At 34.3% G+C, this 9186-nt stretch overlaps 1 pseudogene; it reads right to left on the bottom strand.

Annotated features, from left to right (window-relative positions):
* Positions 1-3398: 3398 nt before the first annotated feature.
* Positions 3399-5880, bottom strand: LOC132060798 (monooxygenase 1-like; annotated as a pseudogene).
* Between the last annotated feature and the right edge of the window lie 3306 nt (positions 5881-9186).

Consider the following 9186-nt stretch of genomic DNA (forward strand, 5'->3'; position numbering starts at 1 on the left):
CATCCCATGTCCCGAAATGCATCCGAGTGCATTGGGAACCGAATCAAATACACATGCAAGTTCTAAATGACCATCCGGACTTCTCGAAATTGATGGAATTTCGAAAAGGGTTCGTTTGCCCAAAATTCAATTTCGGGTCAATCATTTTTCACTTTAAGCCTATAGTTTCACCAAAGTTGCCTGAATCCGGTCTAGACACCTCGGGAAGCGTGTCAACAGTCCCCTCGGGTCAAAATCGAGCTAATAAATGCTCGAAAACGAGCGAAAATGCCAAAGAGACTATAACGACCAAACGGGTCGTTACATCAAGTAGGTGAATCATATCTACTTGAAGGACAATGAATTGTGGCAATACCAGGCCCCAGTTGACAGCGGCTGGTATTGGAAGAAAATTTGTGGACTTAAACTGAAGTTTATAGCAGGTTATAACATGAATGGATGGATTACTCCCAAGAAAATACACAGTGAAGAGGGGCTATGAGTGGAGAAAAGAGGCAGGAGGAGAATGGCACTTTTGGAGAGGGGTGTGGAATAAAGTAAATGTGCCCAAACACTGTTTCATTAGTTGGTTAGTGATGCACAGAAGATTACTAACAAGGGATAGGCTAAAGAAAATGGGAATTAGTCCGGAAGACACTTGCTTACTTTGTGACGATCCAAGTTGAAACCATCGATCTATCTCTCTTCTTTGAGTGTGTATACTCACAAGCTTGCCTTTCTATTATATTCCAGTGGCTACACATTCAGATGCAGAGACATGATCTTACAGGTATGTGGAATAGATTAGCAAGAAGAGCTCAAGGGAAGATGAGTAGAGCTTTACTCTGGGCTATACTAGCAGCGATTATTTATCAGATATGGATGGCTAGAAATGAAGCATTATGGAATCACAAAGTCCCTAGACATCTGGTGGTGTGTCAACAAGTGAAACAAGACTGCCAACATAGAATTGTCTATAGTTTATATAGGAGGAAAAATTGCAAAGATAGAGTCTAGATAGACGATATACTAGCTAGATATGTCACTTAGCTGAGATAGGTTGATGGTGGAGCAAAGGCTCAGTTCAGGCTTACTCTTTCTTAATTCTATTGCTGCATTGTACGTTTTTCTACTGGTTTTTGAGTGATAAATAATATAGTTTGTTCGACCAAAAAAAAAAAAAAGAAATTGCTGGCTATCCTGAATTGTGGGACTTCACAAAGAAGTCAAGAAAGAAGATTGTGGGAAAAGGTCTGATGACATCAACAAATGAAATACAATCTCATCCTAGCTACTTGAAGACCATATAAGAGTTTCTGGAATGAGTACACACGATAATTTTATAAAGAGCATAATATGTGATGGGTAGAGGGGTAGAGGATGGATAATAATTTTAGCCCCATTTGTATTTGTAAAAAAATTAATCTCTTATTTATTTTACCAAATTTTCAGTAGTGATTTTCACAAATAAAATCTTTTGTACCACCATTTAAATTTTGACCCTGTTAGAAAAATTCTTGAGCGAATAGCCTTCACGTCAGAAATCGAATGCACGCTCTTGGCAGTTGCAAGATGACTTATGGTGATTCCTCAAGATTTTAAAGCAAAATCTTGGTGATCGCCAGGATTTATTATTTGATATTGGCCAAGACTTGTCTTAACAACAAGTTATGGTGATTCGTCGAGATTTCTAGTCAAATCTTGAAGGATTACCTAAACTTTTTCAGCACCAGTGGCTGAAATTCTGGCGATCCGTCAGAATTTGTGGCCAAATCCTGGTGATCACCATAACATGTTGTGTAGAAATTGATCAATACATTTTTGCTTCAAAATTCACTCAATCAAATAACTTCAAATTTAATATACAACTTTCTAATACCAACCACAACGATTTTCAATAGTTAGATTCAACTTAAACCTTCAAAAATTAATAGATCCACTTGTCTTCTTCAAAAAGTTCCTTTTCAGGTCAACATAACTCATCAATTGTGTTTTCAATCCTCTCCAACCGTACCAATTCAAATTATTAAGAATGGATAATGGAAGCTCAATAAAACATTACCCGCTCAGATTCAACCACAAATAAGCTAATTTTGTACAGCACATATTTTATTATTTTTCAATTTTAATTGTGTACACCTGATTTGTTCTAAAGCTCCTTAAGATGCAATAATAAAGGAATTTGATATATATATATATATATATGTATATATATAGCTGAGCCAGTAAATGCATTATGAATAGGGAAAATAACGCTCTATGACTATGTAGAAAAAAATAATTACAGAAATAGCCCATGTTTGTAAAATTACCCGAAATGGCCCAATTTGTACCCCTCACTTCAAAAGCCTGTTGTATATTTGTACCCTCACTACAATTAAAAAAATGTTGTATATTGTTGTATACAATTGAATTTTCTTGGATATAAACACCTCTTATACATTATTATTATTATTATACACTCTATACATTATTATACACTTTATACAAGGTTGATACATTGTCTACTTCAGATGTATAAAGTTGTATATTGTTGTATAATGTTTTATATTGTGAAAAAGTGACTATGCGGGGTGTAATTTAAAAATATGACTACACAAATATAATTTTGTATGCTAGATTGTACATTATTGAAATTTGTCCTTATTAATAACCTTATCTTGTTTCAACTGATTCATAATCCTAAAGAGCTAAGTCATTTTTTGAGGATACATGCCCATATAGTTAGCAAAGACAACAAAAAGTTGCAACTATTGGTGCAAGGGGTCACTCTAAGATATGACTATGTTCGTCATAAAGTTTATTACTCCCTATATCCCAATTTATATAAATGAGTTCAGAGTACGACGATCAAAATACTTAATTGTAAATATGAATTTATGTATAGGTTTCTTAAAATATTTTAAAATAAAATTTACATATTTAAAAACTGCACGAAAAGTTGTACAACTCAACTTAGTTGTTGATTCAAAATATTTTACAAAATAATTGAGAAAATTACAGTAAAGAAAAATAATTCAACTCCCCAAATTGGGTAACATCTTTGCACATAAAATGGGACGGAGGGAGTAATAGTTAACTTTTGAGAAATGAAAGCGATTGTATTTTTTGAGAAAAAGATGTTAATTAGTCTATTATCTAATTATTTGGGATTTTATTATCATTGAAGTCGTTAAGATTAAGCGATAGTTTTCTTGTGCCAGACTCAATTTTTCTTAATACTACTAAGAGTGCTTACTAGCCTTGCGTGAATTTTGCTTCATTTGGTGCATGGCATAGTATAACTATTAAAATGGATTGTTCAAGAGGAGAAATTTCTGCAATATTATCACAAAAATTAAAATACATAACTATCTATATATAAACAAATGATAATATTTTTGGAAAGTTCGAGTAACATAGTTCAGAAATACTGGCATTCAGAGGTGACCACAATCATATATATTGAACATGAGCACTTGGGTTTCTGAAGAAAATTGCCATAACAGCTATAACAACAAATTTTGTCAGCATTGGTCTATTCTCAATAAGAAGGGCAGTCAGATAAGATTGTGTTGCCAGTTCTACCACCCTCACTCTCCTCTCTTTTACATACTGATCCAGTGCCTCTTCAACTTTTCCACTTCCATTCATTAATGTCTTTGCCAAGTTTCTTCCAAGCACCACTGCATCTTCTATTCCTGCTGAACGTCCTTGGGCAAGGAACGGGCCCATTACATGCATTGCATCTCCAGCAACCGTTACAGTTTTTTTGCGAAAATTTCCAAACATCAAGTCCCATGGTGCGCGATATCTCAAGTGAGTGAAAGATAGACAATCCAGATCACATCTTTCTATCATTTCTTGTACATCAGCTGAATGACCACTTGTTATCATTAGGGCTCTTTGTTTGATAAGTTCTGGATCTTGAGGGAACTTTGCATCTGAATGTGCACATTGTTAACATTTTGTGACAAAAGGGATACAATCAATGCAACAATATATATGCCTAAAATTTCAAACAAGACAAAGAGAAAATTCGTCTGTGCTCACGAAAAGTATCAAAATTTAAGTCACATTAATATGTTGCATCAAGTTGATTAACTGCATTATCAAATAACTGATGTTTTAGCAGTAAGAATTACCTATGCCTTGTGGAACACCAATAAACCAATGGACCAATTTATCAGTGATTGGTAGTCTCCCAACTGCGATTTTGCCACTTATGAGGTGGACAAATTCGAGAGGAAATGAATGGCCATTGGGATAACTTGTTAAACCCCTAAGTCCAGAAGTGCGAAATTTTTTCGTAGGCTTTAACCCAAGGTAACTTGCCACTATTGACTTCGATCCATCACATCCGATTCAAATCTGCAACGATCTCTCAATTATAATGAAATTTAATAAAATGTTGTCAACTAGGTGCATCACGAGCAGCAACCAGCTATATGCAAGTGAAAGAAATACACTTGATTCAGCTTGTTGTCAATAAAGTTTTTTTTATAGCAAATTCTTAACCCTCTTGTGTCAAAGAACAGAATTGTTGTCAGCTTTTAATTAAGAATAATCTAGGGAATTAGAGACTTCAGTAATGCTCATTTATCCATAAAATTGATGACACTCAACACATGATTAATTTATACAATCTATATATTTATATGCATACTTCATGAAAATAAATATCCCTAATTAATTATAAGGAGCCAAGAATTCTAACAAGGCGATTCAATAGAGTACTAGAGTGTCACAAGTGAGATTTGAACATATTACCTGAAGCATTTTTTCGAGTCACCCTTACCACCACTAGCTACACCAGAAATTTCCAGTGTCAAGGGAATTCATCAAATTTTATATATTTGAAACTCTTTAACCTATATGCGAAATGAAAAATTTCGTCCAAAGAGATTCAACTGACCGAACTTCAGATCATATAGTTCCACGCGAGAATTGATACTTGTACAACATCTGTAGCATTAAACACTTTCAAGTGGTACAAGAATTGAGTTTGCTATATTTCCTTAAAAATGCAAAAAGGGTGTACTTTATACATAAAGAGGAAAGAGTGAATAAAGAAAGAGTACCTGAGCACGAATACGCTTTCCATTAGAAAGTACAAGACACGGTAATGAAGTTAGAGGATCCATTTCTACGGAAACAATGTCATATCCAAAACGTATAGTCTTCGGAGGCAAAGCATCAGCAAACGGTTCAACTATATCGCTCCTTTTCAGACAGCGAACCTCCCCAATATGCCTTTTAATTATACAACACATAATTACTGTTTACTTTCTGTTCTTTCAAGTGCAAAAAAAAGAAAGCGAGATCTCAGTTTAATTTGACTTACTTGTTTGGTGTGTATTTTTCTTTGCCCTTGTCGATCCATGTCATTCGTGTCCTGTTTTAAAAGTGATGATACTTAAGAGTAGGGTAGAGTAGAGTAGAAAAGCATAAATTAGCGACGGACAAATTCTATAGCTAAACATCATGATCCATCGCTAATCCTATTTAACGACAGATTAGTGAGTAGAAAAAAATGATGTAAATCTAATGGGAGAAAAATGTATATTACCCTTGAAGAGGAAAAGCAGTAGTTCTTAGGTGAGAAGCAACACCAAGTTGATCAAGTGCTCTCCATCCATTAGGCATTACACCTATGGCTGCTCCTGCTGCTCTTAATGTTTCTGATTTCTCTAATACCACACTCTTTACCCCTTTCCTGCATTTTATTTTATATAGTATATATATTTTATTTCTTCAGTAACCTACTATATTATCTATAACTTGTCCATAGTAGAAGAATAGGAAGAAAAAAGGAAGTAGAGAGAAAAAGTACTTATGCAAAGCAAGAGCTATGGCAAGGCCAAAAAGGCCACCACCCACTATGACTATTTCGTGCATTTCTTCACAACCAGTCGACTCCATCTTCTTTCTCTTTCCCAATGATTTTGTGACTTTTTGATAGGAAGTGATCACTTGGATCTATCTATATATATAAATAAAATTGTTACCTAAGTAAGACGATTGGAGTAGTAATAAAGAAAATGCCCAAGAAAGGGTTGACTTAAATTATTCCTACCTCTGTATGACGCAAATTAACATGATAACATGCAATGACATCATTCGAAGTCTACAATCTAATCTGTTTGGCCATGACACTTTAAATAAAAATGTACTGAGATTTAAACAAAAATGTATTAAGATTTTTTGGAATACTTGTCTGATTATGTTTTTCCATTTTCTTTCTGGGACACTATTTTTTTGAAAAAACAATTTGGAACAGACACAAACTTTTAAGCTCTCCAAATATAAGGATGTTTCGATTGGAGAATCTATTGGGATATATACTATTAACCATGTGTTTGGATATAGTATTTATTATAGAACTATTATTTATTCATTGTTTAATAAAGAATTAAATAGATCATGTACTAATATGTGTGTCCTTTACTTATATAGTAGATAATTTAGTGTATAGAGTTTAGCTTATACACGGAAGATTAAATCGTCGGTTAACATAAGTATAAAATTTATGTTCTCACAATCTAAGATGGAAATTGGACAAAGCCATCGGTATGATTGTAGCCCAAGATTAATATAATGTATCTTCATTATGGGAACGGTATAGTTTAATTGTTTTCTCGTACTAAGATTTTGTATGTATTGAAAGGACAGTAGAGATAAGTATTTTTATCGAATATATAAAACAAATTCTCTAGTTCATTAAATGTACTTATACTCTTAATCTTGATATAATTATTATGATCAATGTGATTTGTTCATTATTTTGATTTATTAAAAGATACAACTTAATTGCGGGTCTATGTATTCCCGGTAAATTGGATAATGGCAAATTACATTGTGAAATAATAATTAGTTGATAGAATCCATGTCTCGACTTTGAGATTGATGATACCCTTTGGATGCTTATAAGTCTTATGTGAAAACCACTGCGGGTGGATTTTGTATCCGTCATATGATGTAAGTTAGCAATATAAAGGATTCAATTAGTCAATGAATTAAATTGTCAGTAATTTAATTTAATTGATTGGTATCTGTAATCTTAACATGGGGAGTTAAATAAGATTTAATGAAAGATTTCGAAATTGAACCGAGGAGTGCAGTTACGATTTTTTAGTTAAATAATTCGTAATTTATTATGGTAGGATTAATTCAGATATTTCGAATTAATTCCATAATAGGAAACCTCGATAATTAAATTTGTGGTCCACCCGTCATACGAATAATAAAGAATTAAATGGAATATTATTTAACTTGGAAAATAAAGACCCGGCTATGTTTTAGAAAATGGTGAAAACCCTAAAACCCGTAGTTATAATATAGAGGCTTATTCCAAACAGCAAGGTTTTAGAAGTTCTTCAACTTTTCCATGGAAATTCGCCCACACGAATTTCGCAAATTCCGTATTATTCGGGTTACGTAACAGAGATGCGAAGGCAAGGATGAACACGTGGACGAACTTTGCTCGTGCTTGAAGGCTTCGATTTGCTGTAGCCATGGTCACACTCCAAGAGATAAGTATCGATTTTATGTTTGATTAAAATCTTTGATTATGTGTTTTATATTACACGCAGTTCAATCCCCGACTATTTCTTGTGCGCATACCGTATTCCATCAGAATCATGAGTCGAATAAGGAACTAGTTTGAAACATGGAAAATTTCGTGAATTAGGGAGCTGTAGCTTAAACTTCTAAAATACTAGCCTTTTATGTGAAAAAAACTGTTTAGAGATCGATGTATGATTTTCTCTACAGACTATTAAAAAAACTCAAACACTAATAACCAAGGAAATACTAAAGTAAAATTTTCAAAAAGAGTAAAACAAATGAATAAAAGAAAATTATATAACAGAGAATAAGATGCCATATTTTAGGGGAATTAAAAATCTCGTATTACAACTTTAAGTGAATTTATTTAAAAATATTTCAGTCACTTTAAGAATCTTTTATCAAATACATTAAGGGTGTGTTCGGTATGGAGGAAAACATTTGCCAGAAAATGTTTTCCAATTTTCTCATGTTCGTTTCGTCAAAAATTTTGGAAAATATTTTCTTTAGAAAAACAAGTTCCTCAAAAATGGGGAAAATGACTTCCCTAATAAATTTAGGAAAAACAAGTCCACAAGTAAATTCCCCCAACCACCCAACCCCCCGTACATTCTCCAACCCCCCAACCCCCTACGCCCCCACCCCCGCGTGGACACCCCCCTCCCCCCAATTTTTTTTTCTTTTTTCTTAAAAAAAGTTTTAAAAGTTTCTTTTTTTTTTCAGCGCACCCACCCCCACAACCGCCCCCCCTCCCGACACCCCACCTCCCCCTCCAATTTTTTTTTTTTTAAGTTTTGAAAAGTTTTCTTTTTTGATTCTCTACACCCACCCCCCACACGCACCCCTACCCCTCTTGTATATTCTACTTCCCATTTAATTTTATATTCATTAAAAAATTAAAAATTTGTGTGGTTAAAAATTAAAAATTTTGGATGAGGTGGTGAGGTGTCGGGGTGGGGTGTGGTGTAAAAATCCAAAAAAAAAAAAAAAGTAACTTTTAAAACTTTTTTAAGAATTTTGTTTGGGGGGGGGCGAGAGGGCAGGTTGTGGTGGTGTAGAAAACCCGTAAAAGAAAATTAAAAACTTCAAAAAAAAATTGGGTGCGAGGGTGGGTGGGTGGGGGTATGGTGTGGTGTGGGTCCACGCGGGGGGGGGGATGTGGTGGTGTAGAAAATCCAGAAGAAAAAAATTAAAAACTTCAAAAAAAAAATTGGGTGGGAGGGTGGGTGGGTGGGGGGATGGTGTGGTGTGGGTCCACACGGGGGGGGGGGGGGATGTGGTGGTGTAGAAAATCAAAGAAAAAATTAAAAACTTCAAAAAAAAAAAATATGGGGGTGAGAGGTTGGTGTGGTATGGGGAGGTGGGGTTGAGGTGGGGTGGAGTTGGTGGGGGAGCAGGTGGGTAATTTAAAAATGTTTTCTCGTAACCAACGAACAAGAAAATAAGTTAAATTTACTTATTGTCCACTACCCAATCGACCATGAGAAAATAAGTAGAAATTCACTTATTTTCCAAGAATACATTTTCCAGGAAAACATTTTCCTTGGAAAATATTTTCCTCCATACCGAACACACCCTAATAGTTTATTTTCAGCTCCAACACTTTTATCCAAAACTTAACTATTTATCTATAAAACCAATTCCAACATTTGGTACTTAAAT

This window comes from Lycium ferocissimum, chromosome 6, assembly GCF_029784015.1.
Source record: "Lycium ferocissimum isolate CSIRO_LF1 chromosome 6, AGI_CSIRO_Lferr_CH_V1, whole genome shotgun sequence".
Taxonomy (NCBI): Eukaryota; Viridiplantae; Streptophyta; class Magnoliopsida; order Solanales; family Solanaceae; genus Lycium; species Lycium ferocissimum.